The sequence below is a fragment of the Hyperolius riggenbachi genome, chromosome 2, assembly GCF_040937935.1.
Source record: "Hyperolius riggenbachi isolate aHypRig1 chromosome 2, aHypRig1.pri, whole genome shotgun sequence".
NCBI classification, from domain to species: domain Eukaryota; kingdom Metazoa; phylum Chordata; class Amphibia; order Anura; family Hyperoliidae; genus Hyperolius; species Hyperolius riggenbachi.
The window spans coordinates 493,751,305-493,772,790 of NC_090647.1; the positions used below are offsets into that span (position 1 = coordinate 493,751,305).

General features: G+C 46.8%; 1 protein-coding gene across 3 annotated transcripts in view; it reads left to right on the plus strand.

Moving 5' to 3' along the window:
* The window catches only part of ERG (ETS transcription factor ERG), a 247,873-nt gene that overhangs the window by 147,492 nt on the left and 78,895 nt on the right, over positions 1-21,486 (plus strand). The window contains exon 1 of one of the 3 annotated variants that reach the window (XM_068270414.1): positions 8,478-8,507. The exons of the other annotated variants lie outside the window; for them this stretch is intronic. The gene's annotated coding sequence lies outside the window, so the exon portion shown is untranslated. Of the gene's footprint in view, positions 1-8,477; positions 8,508-21,486 lie in introns of those variants that run through there. 3 annotated transcript variants of the gene reach the window in all.

A 21,486-nucleotide genomic window follows, 5' to 3' on the forward strand; every position in this document is an offset into this window, starting at 1 on the left:
CCGCGACGGTGCACACACAACAGCAGAAACGAAGTAGGAACGCAATCGCGAGAGAGGCGATTGCCAGAGGTGACACAAGGCTTAAGCAAGACAGGGCATGAGAGTAGCAAAGGCACAGCAATCATACTGATTATTACAGCTACTCTTTCTGCTGCTATGGAGGGGGCATAGGGAGGAGGAAAAGAGCGAGGGGTAAGGAGGAGGGAGGAGGGAGAACAATGAACTATTCCGGCACAAAATGATCCAGCAGTCTGGATCTCTCGCTGACGCTGATACATCAGGGGGACTGAGGGCCACCATAAACACCCTATATTCTTGGTACAGGCAGTCCTAATTGTCAGTCACCCAATCCAGTCATGTATTAATATGGCTGTATGGGGTAGGACATGAAACACCCAGAGTTACAGATTACCCAGCAAGCTCATGATGAACCAGAACTCCCAGGAGTGTATAAGGGGCTACAAAGGACCAAAAAGCCTTCTTACTAAAATGCTATGGAAAACAGAAATGTGCCTTCTTAATGTATGATATCTATCTATCTATCTATCTATCTATCTATCTATCTATCTATCTATCTATCTATCTATCTAGCTACTTTAATTCCCTCTGGGAAAAAGATACATAGCTGTTCTACATCATTACAAGTCTCGGCTTCCTGTGTCTTCTATTGTCTGAAAACGCTGTTATTGATGTAGCCGTCTCCCTGAATACGAAAATCGCTAAAACCTGAAATGTGAGAATCCCACCCAGAAGAATTTGTGGGAAAAATACTGGATGCTTTCCCACAATGTATCAAATACAGGAAGCCCTGGACTACTCTGGATGCAGTTTCCGAAAATGAGGGTAACACAAATAAAACACTCACATCATGCAGAAATGGTCACGGATGTGTAAGATAGGCGCCAGGGCGGGGTTGTTATTCAGGTGAAAAATGTATAGTGCTTTTGAGTTGTGTACACAGTTTTTGACCTATATTATTTCTGTGTTATATAGAAGGGCGGGTTACATTTCTGGGTCTAAATGTAGATTTTCTCAACAAAAAAGGCCCTTATTCAATCTTCTGTTTAAAATCACTTTTCAGCATTTTGGAATTGAAAAAGTAACAAAAAATACTGTAGGTGGAAAAGGACAATCAAAATTATTCGGAGTATTTTCTTGCTTGCTTGTGGCTTAAAGGGGATCTTTCGCGAAAAAAGTAGGCAGTTAAAAAATGTGACAGATGACAGGTTTTGGGCCAGTCCATATTTTTAAGGGGGATTCTCAGGGCTTTCTTTGTTTTCAACAGCATTTCCTGAACAACAGTTGCAAAATCTAACTGACATAATAGTGTGCAAGTGATTAGGGAGGCCGGCTGGTATCTTGCTATTTTGGCAGTTAAACTGCTGTTCAGGAAATGCTGTTGAAAACAAAGAAAGCCCTGAGAATCCCCCTTAAAAAGATGGACTGGCCCAAAACCTGTCATCTGTCACATTTTTTAACTGCCTACTTTTTTCGCGAAAGAACCCCTTTAACTGCTTGCCGACCGCGTAACGCCTATGAACGTGGCTGCGGCGGCAGCCCCAGACCGGCTAACGCCGGTGTAAAGTCCTGGGGCTTCATTTTGTGCAAAACGGCTGTGATTCTCCAGCCTGACGTCCACTTAGCCGCTTCTTAGCCTTGCCTGAACCATGCAACTGTAAGCGTCTTTATATGCAACAATAAAGTTTTGAACTGCAGTGCCAGCCCTCTCTCTCCTCCCTCTTTGGAACTACTTCAACAACACCAGAGTGCTGGGGCACTCACAATCTGCACACTCCCACTTGTTCTACTTACATAACATACGTATGTATGTACTGTACACATTTTGATTTCAGTGAATTTTATATAGTAAAGAGAAAACTGTTCTAGGCATTTTCCATCTTTACTGCCTCTGACTGAAGCCAATCCTGATGTCATTTCCTCCCTTCCTATTTTTTTTTCTCCTAGAAACTGCACTGTCATATCTATCTTGCTTTATAAACACATGTGAACACAGCATAGATCGTATTTCAGCAGCTTCAACAGAGGGGTAATTTCTCTTCTCAGCCTCCTGTCACACTGAGCTACCCTCAGCCAAACAGTGAGGAGCACGAATGTGAGAGGGGAGATAACAAGCTTCCTTCGCCTCTGCAATGTCTGAGAAAAAAAGCCAGGCTGCCTGACATAAGATTCATTATAGCAGAAACATTTATGATTATACTGGAATGCTTGGAATGCAGACTGTATGTAGACTACATAATAAACACAGATAAGCGGGTAAATGGAATTTGATTTTGTGGCTGACAATCCGACTTTAATAGTGAAAAATACACTCCTACACCAGAGAATATTTATTTTATAATGTATAATACAAATATGCTGGTCTTAGTGATCCAACAACACAATACTTACAGTCAACTCACCTCCTGTTATTCCTGCCTATCTGATCTACAAGTGTAAACTAAGTGGCTCATAGTGGTTACCTTCCATAGCAGAGACTTCAAGTTACTGATTTTCAAGCTAGAAGAGGGAAGGGGATGCAGTTATGCAAATGAGAGAAGAGTGAAGACTCACTGCTTTTGAAGAATGCTGCACAGAAGCACAGCATCCTGTTATAGATAAGCAGAGCTACTTTAAAGTGGTCTGAAACTCTGACATAACTTTTAATAAAAATGTCTTTTTTCTACTTTTTATTATTCATACAGTTATCATATTTGCTTTTGTGCACAAGTAATATTGTCTGTCTACAAATTACAAGTTTCCAAAGTGTAGTTTTTCTTGCCCTGAAAGCTACAATTGCATTTTATTCTATCTGCTTTTTATTATATATTAAAATCTTCTGAGTTATTCTGAGCCGTGTGTGCCTGAAGCAGAGACAGCTTCTCAGAAAGTGTTTTTACTTGTTACGCACACATTTATCAACATTGGAATGTAAACAAAGATACTGTTATCTCCAGTTTGGATGCAGATTTGAAGCTAAATAGCAGGACAAAGTGCTTTGTTTAACCATTTCAGTGATGTTCTGCTTAAATACATTTTTGGGATAGTACGGTTAACGCTGTTAGGAATCGTTTAGAGCTAAGTAGAAATGCTGACTTTCAGACCACTTTAAATACTTGATAGGCAATTTATATGTTGTGTAAAAATGCATGAACCTTGGAATCTGGGCCATTCCTGGCCATTTTGGTGCTCCACACATGACACCTTTTCACTCCTCCAATCTTGTGAATAAGAAGATCATAGGCGACGTTAATTTCTTTTGCAAGCTCCAATAACAGATTGATAGTTTATATAGAGAAATTATGTTTCCCCAAATAAGTCTATAAAGGATACATAAATGATTACCAGGCCAGATAGCCTCACTAGCCAAAACACACTGAACTCACCTAACAAGCCTCTCTATATTTCTATTCGGGGTGTGTGGTCACTTTATTAAAAAAAAACAAAAACATTATACTGTTTATGTAAATCCTGGGTTTTTACAGATCTGAATATTATCCTGAGGCTCACTTTGCTGAATCTGTCATTTAGTTTGGCACTGTTATTGGCCTGAGGAAGCGGGCTCTGACCCGCGAAACGCGTTGCCTGTGCTACTAATAAAAACCTTTGTAAAATACAAAGATTTTTTCGTCACTGAGGTAAGCTATCTCAAATTTATTTCCCATTTTTAAACTGCTTTCAGATGCTTTTATTACACCAGGGCGCCTCTTATACCCTTATACCCTTATACCCTTATTGTGCAATCATACCCCCTTACCTCACCCGTCTGAGGGGTGGGTACAGACCACACGTGGCTTCGACCACGGCGGATATCTGTCCCCTTTCTTTTACCAAGGAGAGCGACCGCATCCAGGTCCCTAGGTATCACCCCGAGTGGAATCGGGTTTGTTGTCTCCACCTGCTTCCTGTGGTCGGTTGCCCCTCTGCAACCCACCTTTGTGAGTAGTGTCTTACTTTTATTACGTTCAATTGTTTTTGACATAATACACCATTGGGCTCCCACTTTTGTCTCCTGTATCTTTTCAATAGAGGGTGTTTTTGACACCCACATCCCACTACCAACCCTGAGAAACACAAAATCAGATCGGCCAGGCAACTTGCATTGTTTAAAAGGAAATAAATATGTCCACCTCCATATCCCTCTTACATCAGGTTCACTTTAAAACAAAAACTTCAATAGAGTTAAGTTTGATGCACTTTTTATGATTATAAGTAATCGGAAGGTAATTATCAATTGTTCCCATAAATGAGTCAATTAGGGCATTTTCTCTCTTCAGATACACTAGTAAAATCCAACTTTCAGATCGATTACATTTTTGTTCTATTTGACCAAAGAATTATTTCACATCGATTTTCGCCACACAATGCTCAGCTTTCTGTACAATTTGCTCATAAAAAGTCCATCAAAAGATAGAATCTGATGAAAAAGTTGTACCGTTTATGGGCACCTTTACAGCACTTTGCATCTCCTTGTCAATTATGTTTGCACAATTTACTGATCTGGGCTGGCATTGTTGCCTTGGTGTTATGCTGGGCATACATGGTTCGTTTTCTTCTTATTAGTCGAGCCGCTGATCGCTCGATTGATAATATCCGACGTGTCCGATCACCGCAGCGGATCGATTCTGCGCTTGATCCCCGCGGACGGACAATAAAAAAAAATGAGCGGCAGATAAGAAGCGCCCGCGTGGACGAGCGGGGACATGCCGGCATCGAGCCAGCGCCTCGATTCCAGCGCATAAACGCACCATGTATGCCCGGCATGAGTCCTCTATAGCTCTGCATATCCTCACTCATCTGTCTATAAATGGTTGCATTGATGTGTGAGGACAGTTGCTGATTGCGTATCGTTTACAGGAAGTGTCCCAATCAGGTGTGCTGGTACAAACAGTTCTATGACTTCCGGTATATTCCAGTCACTGGGAACAGTTATGTAGTAATGTCCCTTTAGAAATACTATTTCACTATACTGTGACAACAAGTCCAGGATTACAAAACTACTACAACTTATATAAAGGCAGCTAAATATGTGTATTTTAGACGGCTCAGAGCTGAGACCCGCAGGAGCTCTTTCAGCCGTGCTTTGGAACCACCGGCTATCCCGAAAGTGCTAGGTTGATAAAAGTCGATTGGAGGTGATCCCACAGGAGCGATTGCGATTGCACAAATCACAATCGCAGGTCTTACAGCATTTTTGGAGTGTTTGTGTTTCAATACAAAGTACAGGTAGTCCCCGGTTAACAAACAAGATAAGGACTGTAGGTTCGCTCTTAACCTGAATCTGTTCTTAAAGAAAACCTGAACTGAAAATTAAATGTCAAAATAAGCATACACAAGTCATACTTACCTTCTATGTAGTCTACTCCTCAGTGTCTTTCTCCTGTCCCGCGTCCTGTTTGTTCACTGTGATCAAGGGAATTTTCCGTCCTCCATTTTGAAAATGGCCATTACCCATAACAGCTTTCTGGTCAGCACACAGTTAAACTGTAACATCGCCCACTTGAGCCATAGGGAAACATGGACATTACCTGGTACATTGTTTTCCTCTCAGCTATAACTGACAGCAACTGATATTTTACTGACAGCAACTGATATATTTCTGATCTGACAAAATATTGTCAGAACTGGAAGGGATTATTGTCAGAAGAAAATGGTGAACTTCTGAGAGGAACTGATGGCAATGTAACTATGTAATGTTCATTTGAAGTTACCTCATGTGTTTATTTTAAATATTTTTACTCAGTACCGGTTCTCTTTATGTCAGAACACTGTGCAATCGCTGTCCCCTGTACCTCCTCTGTGCCCCCTGTGCCTCCAGTGTCCCCTTCTGTGTCACCTCTGTCCCCTGTAACTGATTGCATAGTTAAAAAGCCATTTTTTCTTAAAATCTTTAAAACAAAGTCCAATTTAAAAAAAAATTGACTTGTTCCCATGGAAACACAGAATCCATGCCGTTCGTATCGGCTGGTCGTACGTAAGTCAGGCATTCGTAAGTCTGGGACTACCTGTACAAGATCGTGCCAAAATAGCTTTTCATTTCTTGTACAGAAGCAATTTTGCAGCAATTTTACTACCCAGGACCACAAAAAAAATTAAAACAAGAAGACTCAAATTGCACTTGCTGTATAATCACTAACATTCAATTAATAATCACTTCAAAAGTGCCAGAAATCACTAGCAAAAGTTGCTATCAAAAGCGCTCAACAATTGCGATTCACACTTTGTAGTGTTTTCCACGTGTAAGCACAATTTCAAATGCGTTTGTGCTTGCAAAAGCTTCTTTTTCCACTCAACGCGATTGGGGCGTTCACCGTCAGGAGCGAAATGCAATCGCGCCTATAATCGCGCAGCACTACGATTGCACTTGTGTAAAAATCAAAACGCGCTAATGGAAAAGTACATCGCGATTTTCATGTAAATTACAGTGCACTAGCGATCGGCAAAACACCAGTGATCCGCTTATTCAAGTTGGAAAAGGGCCCTTACTCTGAATGCATTTTTTGTGCTGCTCTCTTTCATTACATAGTAACATGGATTTGACCATAGAGCGCTAATTTTGGCTACCAGTATACTGTACAAGTTACTAACTCACAAGTACAATGTACTTGTCTGTTGACTGTTCTCCAAACCCGACTGGTTTCGGCCTACAGCCTTTCTGCAGTGGCGTCCCTTTGCTTGGTTTATTTTGAGCATTGGGTGGCTGCGGATTGCTGTGATCTGAGTGTGGGAAACTCAGTGTTCAAGACTTGTCCAGCACTGACGATTATTTTTCCTTGTTGCTAGACCATTGTGGATTGGAGACCTCTGGTTGCTGTTTTGTTTGAAGACACTTCTGTGTGTTGCCTAAGCGCTTGTATTCACCAGCAACTATAATTATATGATAAGTTATATTTAAGTATCCCTCTACGGCACGTTTAGCAACATACATTTTGGTTAGCAACATAAATTTCCTTTCTCTCTGTCAAATCCTATTCCTCAGATATTCCCACTTCCTGTCTGTAGACTTGCTGCCAATCTAGATGCAGGAAGTGACACTATCTAAGGAACAGAACATCACAGAAACAAAGTAAAGTTATTTATCTAATCATGCTTTAGAGGAGAAAATACACCTACATTTAACCATGGCTAACAACTGTCCCTTTTTCAGAGGGACAGTCCATCTTTAGGAACTAAATCCCCCTTAGTTACCCTCTTTATTCCTCATTTGTTCCTCTTTCAGTACTCATGTACAGATCTATATAAATATATGTATTTTTCTACTGAAAAAGGTGTATAATAGACACTAAACGTTATTTTTTATTATTTAAATTGATATACAGGTATTTCTTATTTTTAAATGTTAAAATGAAGGATAACTACTGATGATAGAGAGGACCGATGTGGTCTGATTTGTAAAACTGTGTCTTTTGCTTCTGTATTCATTCTGGTATCAGTGACTAGGGGTGTGGCGGGGGCTTGATTAGGGGTGTGTTTAACCACTTGAGGACCGCAGTGTTAAACCTCCCCTAAAGACTAGGTCATTTTTCAAGAAATAGGCCACTGCAGCTTGCAGGGCCGCATAACACAGCACACAAGTGATTCCCCACCTTTTGTACCCACCATTATTAAATTTTTTTATCAATATTTATCTTATTATTTTTATAATACATTTTACTATTTATTTGTTGTTTTTTTTATTCCCGCCCTCCCTCCCCCGCTAGCCAATCACTTCAGCCTTTGACAGCCGATCACCCCTGAGCCTCTGGAGAGGACAGCCATGTCACACTGCTGTAACCCGTAACAGCGCTGCCTTAGATTGCAGCGATGTACAGGGTAATTAGAAGGTGGTTTCACCGTCTAACAGTCTCCTAGCCACTGGAAAAATGAATGCAGGGCGGAGCTGAGACCCGCAGGAGCTCTTTCAGCCGTGCTTTGGAACCACCGGCTATCCCGAAAGTGCTAGGTTGATAAAAGTCGATTGGAGGTGATCCCACAGGAGCGATTGCGATTGCACAAATCACAATCGCAGGTCTTACAGCATTTTTGGAGTGTTTGTGTTTCAATACAAAGTACAGGTAGTCCCCGGTTAACAAACAAGATAAGGACTGTAGGTTCGCTCTTAACCTGAATCTGTTCTTAAAGAAAACCTGAACTGAAAATTAAACGTCAAAATAAGCATACACAAGTCATACTTACCTTCTATGTAGTCTACTCCTCAGTGTCTTTCTCCTGTCCCGCGTCCTGTTTGTTCACTGTGATCAAGGGAATTTTCCGTCCTCCATTTTGAAAATGGCCATTACCCATAACAGCTTTCTGGTCAGCACACAGTTAAACTGTAACATCGCCCACTTGAGCCATAGGGAAACATGGACATTACCTGGTACATTGTTTTCCTCTCAGCTATAACTGACAGCAACTGATATTTTACTGACAGCAACTGATATATTTCTGATCTGACAAAATATTGTCAGAACTGGAAGGGATTATTGTCAGAAGAAAATGGTGAACTTCTGAGAGGAACTGATGGCAATGTAACTATGTAATGTTCATTTGAAGTTACCTCATGTGTTTATTTTAAATATTTTTACTCAGTACCGGTTCTCTTTATGTCAGAACACTGTGCAATCGCTGTCCCCTGTACCTCCTCTGTGCCCCCTGTGCCTCCAGTGTCCCCTTCTGTGTCACCTCTGTCCCCTGTAACTGATTGCATAGTTAAAAAGCCATTTTTTCTTAAAATCTTTAAAACAAAGTCCAATTTAAAAAAAAATTGACTTGTTCCCATGGAAACACAGAATCCATGCCGTTCGTATCGGCTGGTCGTACGTAAGTCAGGCATTCGTAAGTCTGGGACTACCTGTACAAGATCGTGCCAAAATAGCTTTTCATTTCTTGTACAGAAGCAATTTTGCAGCAATTTTACTACCCAGGACCACAAAAAAAATTAAAACAAGAAGACTCAAATTGCACTTGCTGTATAATCACTAACATTCAATTAATAATCACTTCAAAAGTGCCAGAAATCACTAGCAAAAGTTGCTATCAAAAGCGCTCAACAATTGCGATTCACACTTTGTAGTGTTTTCCACGTGTAAGCACAATTTCAAATGCGTTTGTGCTTGCAAAAGCTTCTTTTTCCACTCAACGCGATTGGGGCGTTCACCGTCAGGAGCGAAATGCAATCGCGCCTATAATCGCGCAGCACTACGATTGCACTTGTGTAAAAATCAAAACGCGCTAATGGAAAAGTACATCGCGATTTTCATGTAAATTACAGTGCACTAGCGATCGGCAAAACACCAGCGATCCGCTTATTCAAGTTGGAAAAGGGCCCTTACTCTGAATGCATTTTTTGTGCTGCTCTCTTTCATTACATAGTAACATGGATTTGACCATAGAGCGCTAATTTTGGCTACCAGTATACTGTACAAGTTACTAACTCACAAGTACAATGTACTTGTCTGTTGACTGTTCTCCAAACCCGACTGGTTTCGGCCTACAGCCTTTCTGCAGTGGCGTCCCTTTGCTTGGTTTATTTTGAGCATTGGGTGGCTGCGGATTGCTGTGATCTGAGTGTGGGAAACTCAGTGTTCAAGACTTGTCCAGCACTGACGATTATTTTTCCTTGTTGCTAGACCATTGTGGATTGGAGACCTCTGGTTGCTGTTTTGTTTGAAGACACTTCTGTGTGTTGCCTAAGCGCTTGTATTCACCAGCAACTATAATTATATGATAAGTTATATTTAAGTATCCCTCTACGGCACGTTTAGCAACATACATTTTGGTTAGCAACATAAATTTCCTTTCTCTCTGTCAAATCCTATTCCTCAGATATTCCCACTTCCTGTCTGTAGACTTGCTGCCAATCTAGATGCAGGAAGTGACACTATCTAAGGAACAGAACATCACAGAAACAAAGTGAAGTTATTTATCTAATCATGCTTTAGAGGAGAAAATACACCTACATTTAACCATGGCTAACAACTGTCCCTTTTTCAGAGGGACAGTCCATCTTTAGGAACTAAATCCCCCTTAGTTACCCTCTTTATTCCTCATTTGTTCCTCTTTCAGTACTCATGTACAGATCTATATAAATATATGTATTTTTCTACTGAAAAAGGTGTATAATAGACACTAAACGTTATTTTTTATTATTTAAATTGATATACAGGTATTTCTTATTTTTAAATGTTAAAATGAAGGATAACTACTGATGATAGAGAGGACCGATGTGGTCTGATTTGTAAAACTGTGTCTTTTGCTTCTGTATTCATTCTGGTATCAGTGACTAGGGGTGTGGCGGGGGCTTGATTAGGGGTGTGTTTTAACCACTTGAGGACCGCAGTGTTAAACCTCCCCTAAAGACTAGGTCATTTTTCAAGAAATAGGCCACTGCAGCTTGCAGGGCCGCATAACACAGCACACAAGTGATTCCCCACCTTTTGTACCCACCATTATTAAATTTTTTTATCAATATTTATCTTATTATTTTTATAATACATTTTACTATTTATTTGTTGTTTTTTTTATTCCCGCCCTCCCTCCCCCGCTAGCCAATCACTTCAGCCTTTGACAGCCGATCACCCCTGAGCCTCTGGAGAGGACAGCCATGTCACACTGCTGTAACCCGTAACAGCGCTGCCTTAGATTGCAGCGATGTACAGGGTAATTAGAAGGTGGTTTCACCGTCTAACAGTCTCCTAGCCACTGGAAAAATGAATGCAGGGCGGAGCTCCGCCTACCAAGTGAAGATGCACGCGCATCGGCGTGCGAGATCTCTGGCAAAACAGGCCCGCAGGACCTTACGCAAATCGGCATTAGGCGGCAGTCCTGGGGCTGCCGCCACGGCCCTGCCCATCAGCTTGATCGGAAAGTAGTTAAAGTGTTCCTCTTTCTTATCTCAAAAAGTTTTGAGGCTTGCTTTAACTTACTGTATTACTGCCGGATTTGAGGCAAGGCCACAATCGCCATGGCCTAGGGCACCAGGAAGCAAGGGGTGGGTAGCCACTGGCACACTCAAGCAAATTGCCAAATTTAACTCAGACCACAGATCTGGCCCATGGCAGCGAAAGACATTACAGGACGGGGGAGAACAGCACAGGATGGGGGGTAACAGCACAGGACGGGGGAGAACAGCACAGGACGAGGGAGAACAGCACAGGACAGGGGGAGAATAACACAGGACGAGGGAGAACAGCACAGGACAGGGGGAGAATAGCACAGGAAGAGAAAAAACACCACAGGACAGGGGGAGAATAGCACAGGAAGAGAAAAAAACGCACAGGACAGGGTGAGAATAGCACAAGGCAGGGGGAGAACAGCACAGGACGGTGGAGAACAGCACAGGACAGGGAGAGAACAGCACAGGATAGGGGGAGAATAACACAGGAAGAGGGAAAACAGCACAGGACAGGGGCAGAATAGCACAGGACAGGGGGTGAATAGCACAGGACAGGGGGAGAACAGCACAGGACAGGGGGAGAACAGCACAGGACAGGGGGAGAATAACACAGGAAGAGGGAAAACAGCACAGGACAGGGGCAGAATAGCACAGGACGGAGGAGAACAGCACAGGACAGGGAGAGAACAGCACAGGAAGAGGGAAAACAGCATAGGACAGGGGCAGAATAACACAGGACAGGGGGAGAATAGCACAGGACAGGGGCAGAATAGCACAGGACAGGGGGAGAATAGCACAGGACGGAGGAGAACAGCACAGGACAGGGAGAAAACAGCACAGGACAGAGGGAAAACAGCACAGGACAGGGGCAGAATAACACAGGACAGGGGGAGAATAGCACAGGATGAGGGAGAACAGCACAGGACAGGGGGAGAACAGCACAGGACAGGGGGAGAATAGCACAGGACAGGGGGAGAATAGCACAGGACAGGGGGAGAATAGCACAGGAAGAGAAAAAACAGCACAGGACAGGGGGAGAATAGCACAGGACGAGGGAGAACAGCACAGGACAGGGGGAGAATAGCACAGGAAGAGAAAAAACAGCACAGGACAGGGGGAGAATAGCACAGGACGAGGGAGAACAGCACAGGACAGGGGGAGAATAACACAGGAAGAGAAAAAACAGCACAGGACAGGGGGAGAGCAGCACAGAACGAGGGAGAACAGCACAGGACAGGGGGAATAGCACAGGACGAGGGAGAACAGCACAGGACGGGGGAGAACAGCACAGGACAGGGGGAGAATAGCACAGGACAGGGAGAGAACAGCACAGGACAGGGAGAGAACAGCACAGGACAGGGGGAGAATAGCACAGGACAGGGGGAGAACAGCACAGTACAGGGGGAGAATAGCACAGGAAGAGAAAAAACAGCACAGGACAGGGGGAGAATAGCACAGGAAGAGAAAAAACAGCACAGGACAGGAGGAGAATAGCACAGGACGAGGGAGAACAGCACAGGACAGGGGAAATAGCACAGGACGAGGGAGAACAGCACAGGACGGGGGAGAACAGCACATGACGAGGGAGAACAGCACAGGACAGGGGGAGAATAACACAGGACAGGGGGAGAACAGCACAGGACGGGGGGGGGGGAATAGCACAGGACAGGGGGAGAATAGCACAGGACAGGGGGAGAATAGCACAGGACGAGGGAGAACAGCACAGGACAGGACGAGGGAGAACAGCACAGGACGAGGGAGAACAGCACAGGACAGGGGGAGAATAGTACAGGACGAGGGAGAACAGCACAGGACAGGGGGAGAATAGTACAGGACGAGGGAGAACAGCACAGGACAGGGGGAGCATAGCACAGGACGAGGGAGAACAGCACAGGACAGGGGGAGAATAACACAGGACAGGGGGAGAACAGCACAGGACGGGGGGAGAATAGCACAGGACGGGGAGAATAGGACAGGGGGAGAATAGGACAGGGGGAGAACAGCACAGGATGAGGGAGAATAGCACAGGACGAGGGAGAACAGCACAGGACAGGGAGAGAACAGCACAGGACAGGGAGAGAACAGCACAGGACAGGGGGAGAATAGCACAGGACAGGGGGAGAACAGCACAGTACAGGGGGAGAATAGCACAGGAAGAGAAAAAACAGCACAGGACAGGGGGAGAATAGCACAGGAAGAGAAAAAACAGCACAGGACAGGAGGAGAATAGCACAGGACGAGGGAGAACAGCACAGGACAGGGGAAATAGCACAGGACGAGGGAGAACAGCACAGGACGGGGGAGAACAGCACATGACGAGGGAGAACAGCACAGGACAGGGGGAGAATAACACAGGACAGGGGGAGAACAGCACAGGACGGGGGGGGGGGAATAGCACAGGACAGGGGGAGAATAGCACAGGACAGGGGGAGAATAGCACAGGACGAGGGAGAACAGCACAGGACAGGACGAGGGAGAACAGCACAGGACGAGGGAGAACAGCACAGGACAGGGGGAGAATAGTACAGGACGAGGGAGAACAGCACAGGACAGGGGGAGAATAGTACAGGACGAGGGAGAACAGCACAGGACAGGGGGAGCATAGCACAGGACGAGGGAGAACAGCACAGGACAGGGGGAGAATAACACAGGACAGGGGGAGAACAGCACAGGACGGGGGGAGAATAGCACAGGACGGGGAGAATAGGACAGGGGGAGAATAGGACAGGGGGAGAACAGCACAGGATGAGGGAGAATAGCACAGGACGAGGGAGAACAGCACAGGACGGGGGAGAACAGCACAGGACAGGGAGAGAATAGCACAGGACGAGGGAGAAAAGCACAGGACAGGGGGAGAATAACACAGGACAGGGGGAGAACAGCACAGGACGGGGGAGAATAGCACAGGACAGGGGGAGAATAGCACAGGACGAGGGAGAACAGCACAGGACAGGGGGAGAATAACACAGGACAGGGGGAGAACAGCACAGTACAGGGGGAGAATAGCACAGGAAGAGAAAAAACAGCACAGGACAGGGGGAGAATAGCACAGGAAGAGAAAAAACAGCACAGGACAGGGGGAGAATAGCACAGGACGAGGGAGAACAGCACAGGACAGGGGAAATAGCACAGGACGAGGGAGAACAGCACAGGACGGGGGAGAACAGCACATGACGAGGGAGAACAGCACAGGACAGGGGGAGAATAACACAGGACAGGGGGAGAACAGCACAGGACGGGGGGGGAATAGCACAGGACAGGGGGAGAATAGCACAGGACAGGGGGAGAATAGCACAGGACGAGGGAGAACAGCACAGGACAGGACGAGGGAGAACAGCACAGGACGAGGGAGAACAGCACAGGATAGGGGGAGAATAGTACAGGACGAGGGAGAACAGCACAGGACAGGGGGAGCATAGCACAGGACGAGGGAGAACAGCACAGGACAGGGGGAGAATAACACAGGACAGGGGGAGAACAGCACAGGACGGGGGGAGAATAGCACAGGACGGGGAGAATAGGACAGGGGGAGAATAGGACAGGGGGAGAACAGCACAGGATGAGGGAGAATAGCACAGGACGAGGGAGAACAGCACAGGACGGGGGAGAACAGCACAGGACAGGGAGAGAATAGCACAGGACGAGGGAGAAAAGCACAGGACAGGGGGAGAATAACACAGGACAGGGGGAGAACAGCACAGGACGGGGGAGAATAGCACAGGACAGGGGGAGAATAGCACAGGACGAGGGAGAACAGCACAGGACAGGGGGAGAATAACACAGGACAGGGGGAGAACAGCACAGGACGGGGGGAGAATAGCACAGGACAGGGGGAGAACAGCACAGGACAGGGGGAGAATAACACAGGACAGGGGCAGAACAGCTCAGGATGGGGGGAGAATAACACAGGACGGGAGGGGAATAGCACATGACGAGGGAGAACAGCACAGGACAGGGGGAGAATAACACAGGACAGGGGGAGAACAGCACAGGACGGGGTGAGAATAACACAGGAAGAGAAAAAACAGCACAGGACAGGGGGAGAATAGCACAGAACGAGGGAGAACAGCACAGGACAGGGGGAGAATAACACATGACAGGGGGAGACCAGCACAGGATGAGGGAGAACAGCACAGGACGAGGGGAGAACAGCACAGGACGAGGGAGAACAGCACAGGACGGGGAGAATAACACATGACAGGGAGAGACCAGCACAGGATGAGGGAGAACAGCACAGGACAGGGGAGAACAGCACAGGACGAGGGAGAACAGCACAGGACAGGGGGAGAATAACACAGGACAGGGGGAGAACAGCACAGGACGGGGGGAGAATAGCACAGGACAGGGGGGGAATAGCACAGAACAGGGGGAGAATAGCACAGGACGAGGGAGAACAGCACAGGACAGGACGAGGGAGAACAGAACAGGACAAGGGAGAACAGCACAGGACAGGGGGAGAATAGCACAGGACGAGGGAGAACAGCACAGGACAGGGGGAGAATAGCACAGGACGAGGGAGAACAGCACAGGACGGGGGAGAATAGCACAGGACGAGGGAAAACAGCACAGGACAGGGGGAGAATAACACAGGACAGGGGGAGAACAGCACAGGACAGGGGGAGAATAGCACAGGACAGGGGCAGAATAAGACAGGACAGGGGGAGAATAGCACAGTAACCACCACAAAAAAAAAACCTTCCTCTCTTCATGTGCTATTACAAAATATACTTTATTGATGACATACAAAACCTCCCCAGCAATTTGTCACATGGAACCCTCCCCTTAAAACCATTAAAACCAAAACTGGTGAGTACATGGAGCATTTCTAACCATATCTTCTTCCTTCTCCCCACTGTCTCAGTGATAGTTACTCTCAAAAATGATCGCCCAGCCGCAGCCTATGCAGATCACATTGGTCCACCAATCACTCTCTGACATATGTGGGCCCACCACCAGCGCACACCCCGAGGCCTCCACTCACACACTGCTATATGGCCATCAACGTTGTATGTAACCTTGTCACTTTTAAGCTGTTTCCGCCAGACCAGGGGCACGTCGATGGGGGCGTCTTGTGCCCCGGCCTACGCTTGTCTATTATTATTATTATTATTATTTATTGTATTTATAAAGCGCCAACATATTACGCAGCGCTGAACAATAAATATATACAATGATACAAGGATGACATACATAGGGTTATACACATAGAACAAAGTTATACATACAAATTGTACAAAATACATGATCATGCAATATGGGCTGGTTAGGTAGGCCCAGTAATACAAGTACAGGCTGTCATAGGACAGGAGCACATGATCCTGTAGATTACACTAGGGAGTGGAGGACCCTGCCAGAGGCTTACAATCTAAAGGGAGGGGTGGAAACACTAGGTGGGGCTGTTAAATACACCTGGGGCTGTGGGAACGGCAGGACGTCTACCCTATGGGTCTCTTCCAGCGGCATGTGCGCCTGTGGCTGAGGTTCATAGATGACGTGCTCCTGGTCTGGCAGGGGACCAGGGACCAGCTTGACCAGTTCATGCTTGAATTGGGGAGAAATGAAAGGAACCTGAAGTTCACTTTTGATGTGGACGAGAGGGAACTGACTTTTTTGGACCTAAAGATTAAAAAGGAGGGAGACAGAATGGTTACAATGACTTATAGGAAACCCACGGCGGGTAACACCTTGTTGCATTACAGTAGCCATCACTTAGCGTCCCAAAAGAAAGCGGTACCAAGAGGCCAGTTCTATAGACACAGAAGGGATTGTACATTGGATAGCGATTTTGAAAGAGAGGGTCGAGAGTTGGGAGAGCGATTGAAACAAAGGGGGTACCCAGAGGAACTAATTGAACAAGAATTTCAAAAGATACGAGAGAAAGAGAGGGATGAGGTCCGTGGGGGACGCTCACCAAAGAAAAAGATCAGGAATGTTGCTGGGAAAAAGGACCCAATTAGATTTGTGACTATGTATGGATCCCACTGGTATAGTCTACAGAAAGTATTGCAGAAACACTGGAACATACTGTTGTTAGATCAGAGAATTGCCAGGATTGTTGGGGACAGACCGTATATGACAGCCAAAAGGGCACAAAATCTAAAAAACTTGTTAGTGAGATCTGAGTTCAATAGTATTCCGAAAGAAACATGGTTGGGACAGTTTCCCCAGAAATTTGGAATGTTTAGTTGTGGCAATTGCTGTGTATGCAATCTGGTTGAAAAAACAAAAACCTTTATGAATGCAAAGGGTACTAGAACTTATGAAATCAGAGAGAACATTAATTGTAATTCTGAGAGAGTGGTGTATTGTATCACGTGTCCCTGTAATCTACTCTATATTGCTACAACAAAAAGACGTTTGGGAGCGAGAATTGGGGAGCATGTAAAAAATATTGAAAAAGTAGAGAAAGATAGCCCCTTGGGTACACATTTTGAGAGGTACCATAACAGAGACCCCTCGGGACTGCGCTTTAAGGGAATTGTGAAACAAAAAGTCCCAAGGAGAGGAGGAGATATTGAGAAGGAACTCTATAAAATTGAAACTAGGTGGATATACCGTTTGGGTACAAAAATCCCCCAAGGACTAAATTCTGATATTAATATGGTATATTTCCTTGATTAGAAAATTGTAATATCACCTGTATTATGCATACCCTGAAAGTTGATCATACGATGTATCTCCTAAAATAAATGATGGGCCGTGGATGTTTAAAGTGAGTAAAACAGTTAAATGATATAAAATATACTCTGCAAGGGAACATCGGCCTGTGCGGTAGTAGGTGAGATCAAAAATATAAAATATACTGTATAGTGAACTGTGCAACCCCCAGGAATGAAGAAGTCTTGTGATTACTGAGGACTAACTATAGCCATAAACTTGTAATATTGCCTGACAGCCCGTGGAGGGTTAAACAGAGGGAGGAGATTGTGATCAAATAAAAGGAAAGTGTGTATCAAACAGCCGTAACCCATTACGCTTTGAAAAAGCCCCGTGGGCGGGGCGAAACGCGTCAGCGGGAGGACCCTGGTCAAGTCATGTGAGCGCTCACGAAGTGGAACCATCAGCGTACACTCCCGAACTCCTGGGGGAAGAGTTGTGTGACGGACCTGCTTCAAGCAGCGGGGTGACGAAGAGGTCGGGCGAGCTTCTGGAGATGCGCCCTGAGCGGAGCTCCCCCGTAAGGAGAAGCGGTGAATGCCGGTAACGTAAGTGCCAACCAAAGCCTCCTACACATGCGAGCTAAAGGCTGCTTGATTGCCAGAGTTGTCGTGCTGTATATAGAGGACTTTTGCTTCATGAAGTGGCCATACTGATGCCCATGGATGAGTGGTGACGTATGCAGGGGGTTGTTCCACAGCAAACTGGGGCTAGAATCAACAGGACGCTCAACAAGTTTAACTGTTAGCAACATACTACTGCGCAGTAGAGACACCATGCTGGGACATTTAGGAAAGCAAAAGTTTTTTGGAGTGGAGGCCTCTTGTTGAAACAGCTTAAAAGTGACAAGGTTACATACAACGTTGATGGCCATATAGCAGTGTGTGAGTGGAGGCCTCGGGGTGTGCGCTGGTGGTGGGCCCACATATGTCAGAGAGTGATTGGTGGACCAATGTGATCTGCATAGGCTGCGGCTGGGCGATCATTTTTGAGAGTAACCATCACTGAGATAGTGGGGAGAAGGAAGAAGATATGGTTAGAAATGCTCCATGTACTCACCAGTTTTTGTTTTAATGGTTTTAAGGGGAGGGTTCCATGTGACAAATTGCTGGGGAGGTTTTGTATGTCATCAATAAAGTATATTTTGTAATAGCACATGAAGAGAGGAAGTTTTTTTTTTTTTTTTCTTTTTTGTGGTGGTTACTGGAATTGTATTACCAGAATCTCTCCACAGAAGACTGAGTGGTGCTACAATTGAATTGGTTGGCCACCCGATCCTAGTTGTTGTGTATATTGGAGAATAGCACAGGATGAGGGAGAACAGCACAGGACAGGGGGAGAACAGCACAGGACAGGGGGAGAATAGCACAGGACAGGGGGAGAACAGTACAGGACAGGGGGAGAATAGCACAGGAAGAGAAAAAACAGCACAGGACAGGGGGAGAATAGCACAGGACGAGGGAGAACAGCACAGGACAGGGGGAGAATAGCACAGGAAGAGAAAAAACAGCACAGGACAGGGGGAGAATAGCACAGGACAAGGGAGAACAGCACAGGACAGGGGGAGAATAACACAGGAAGAGAAAAAACAGCACAGGACAGGGGGAGAATAGCACAGAACGAGGGAGAACAGCACAGGACAGGGGGAATAGCACAGGACGAGGGAGAACAGCACAGGACGGGGGAGAACAGCACAGGACAGGGGGAGAACAGCACAGGACAGGGAGAGAACAGCACAGGACAGGGGGAGAATAGCACAGGACAGGGGGAGAACAGCACAGGACAGGGGGAGAATAACACAGGACAGGGGGAGAACAGCACAGGATGGGGGGAGAATAACACAGGACAGGGTGAGAACAGCACAGGACGGGGGGAGAATAGCACAGGACGGGGGGGAATAGCACATGACGAGGGAGAACAGCACAGGACAGGGGGAGAATAACACAGGACAGGGGGAGAACAGCACAGGACGGGGTGAGAATAACACAGGAAGAGAAAAAACAGCACAGGACAGGGGGAGAATAGCACAGAACGAGGGAGAACAGCACAGGACAGGGGGAGAATAACACATGACAGGGGGAGAATAACACATGACAGGGGGAGAACAGCACAGGATGAGGGAGAACAGCACAGGATGGGGGAGAACAGCACAGGACGAGGGAGAACAGCACAGGACAGGGGGAGAATAACACATGACAGGGAGAGACCAGCACAGGATGAGGGAGAACAGCACAGGACAAGGGAGAACAGCACAGGACGAGGGAGAACAGCACAGGACAGGGGGAGAATAACACAGGACAGGGGGAGAACAGCACAGGACGGGGGGAGAATAGCACAGGACAGGGGGGGAATAGCACAGAACAGGGGGAGAATAGCACAGGACGAGGGAGAACAGCACAGGACAGGACGAGGGAGAACAGAACAGGACAGGACGAGGGAGAACAGAACAGGACAAGGGAGAACAGCACAGGACAGGGGGAGAATAGCACAGGACGAGGGAAAACAGCACAGGACAGGGGGAGAATAACACAGGACAGGGGGAGAACAGCACAGGACAGGGGGAGAATAGCACAGGACAGGGGGAGAATAGCACAGGACGAGGGAGAACAGCACAGGACAGGGGGAGAATAACACAGGACAGGGAGAGAACAGCACAGGACAGGGGGAGAACAGCACAGGACAGGGGGAGAACAGCACAGGACAGGGGGAGAATAACACAGGACAGGGAGAGAACAACACAGGACAGGGGGAGAACAGCACAGGACGGGGGGAGAATAGCACAGGACAGGGGGGGAACAGCACAGGACAGGGGGAGAACAGCACAGGACGGGAGGAGAATAGCACAGGACAGGGGGAGAATAGCACAGGACGAGGGAGAACAGCACAGGACAGGGGGAGAATAACACAGGACAGGGGGAGAACAGCACAGGACAGGGGGAGAACAGCACAGGACAGGGGGAGAACAGCACAGGACAGGGGGAGAATAACACAGGACAGTGAGAGAACAACACAGGACAGGGGGAGAACAGCACAGGACGGGGGGAGAATAGCACAGGACAGGGGGGGAACAGCACAGGACAGGGGGAGAACAGCACAGGACGGGAGGAGAATAGCACAGGACAGGGGGAGAACAGCACAGGACAGGGGGAGAATAACAGAGGATAGAGGGAGAACAGCACAGGACGGGGGGAGAATAGCACAGGACAGGGGGAGAATAGCACAGGACGAGGGAGAACAGCACAGGACAGGGGGAGAATAACACAGGACAGGGGGAGAACAGCACAGGCCGGGGGGGGGGGGGGAGAATAGCACAGGACAGGGGGAGAACAGCACAGGACGGGGGGAGAATAGCACAGGACAGGGGGGGAATAGCATAGAACAGGGGGGGAATAGCACATGACGAGGGAGAACGGCACAGGACAGGGGGAGAATAACACAGGACAGGGGTAGAACAGCACAGGACGGGGGGGAGAATAGCACAGGACAGGCAGAGAACAGCACAGGACGGGGGGAGAATAACACAGGACAGTGGGAGAACAGCACAGGACGGGGGAGAATAGCACAGGACAGGGGGGGAATAGCACAGGACAGGGGGGAATAGCACATGACGAGGGAGAACAGCACAGGACAGGGGGATAATAGCACAGGACAGGGAGAGAATAGCACATGACGGGGGAGAATAGCACAGGACAGGGGGAGAATAACACAGGAAGAGGGAAACAGCACAGGACAGGGGGAGAATAGCACAGGACGAGGGAGAACAGCACAGGACAGGGGGAGAATAACACAGGAAGAAGGAAAACAGCACAGCACAGGGGGAGAATAACATAGGACAGGGGGATAATAGCACATGACGAGGGAGAACAGCACAGGACAGGGGGATAATAGCACAGGACAGGGGGAGAATAGCACAGGACACGGGGAGAATAGCACAGGACAGGGGGAGAATAGCACAG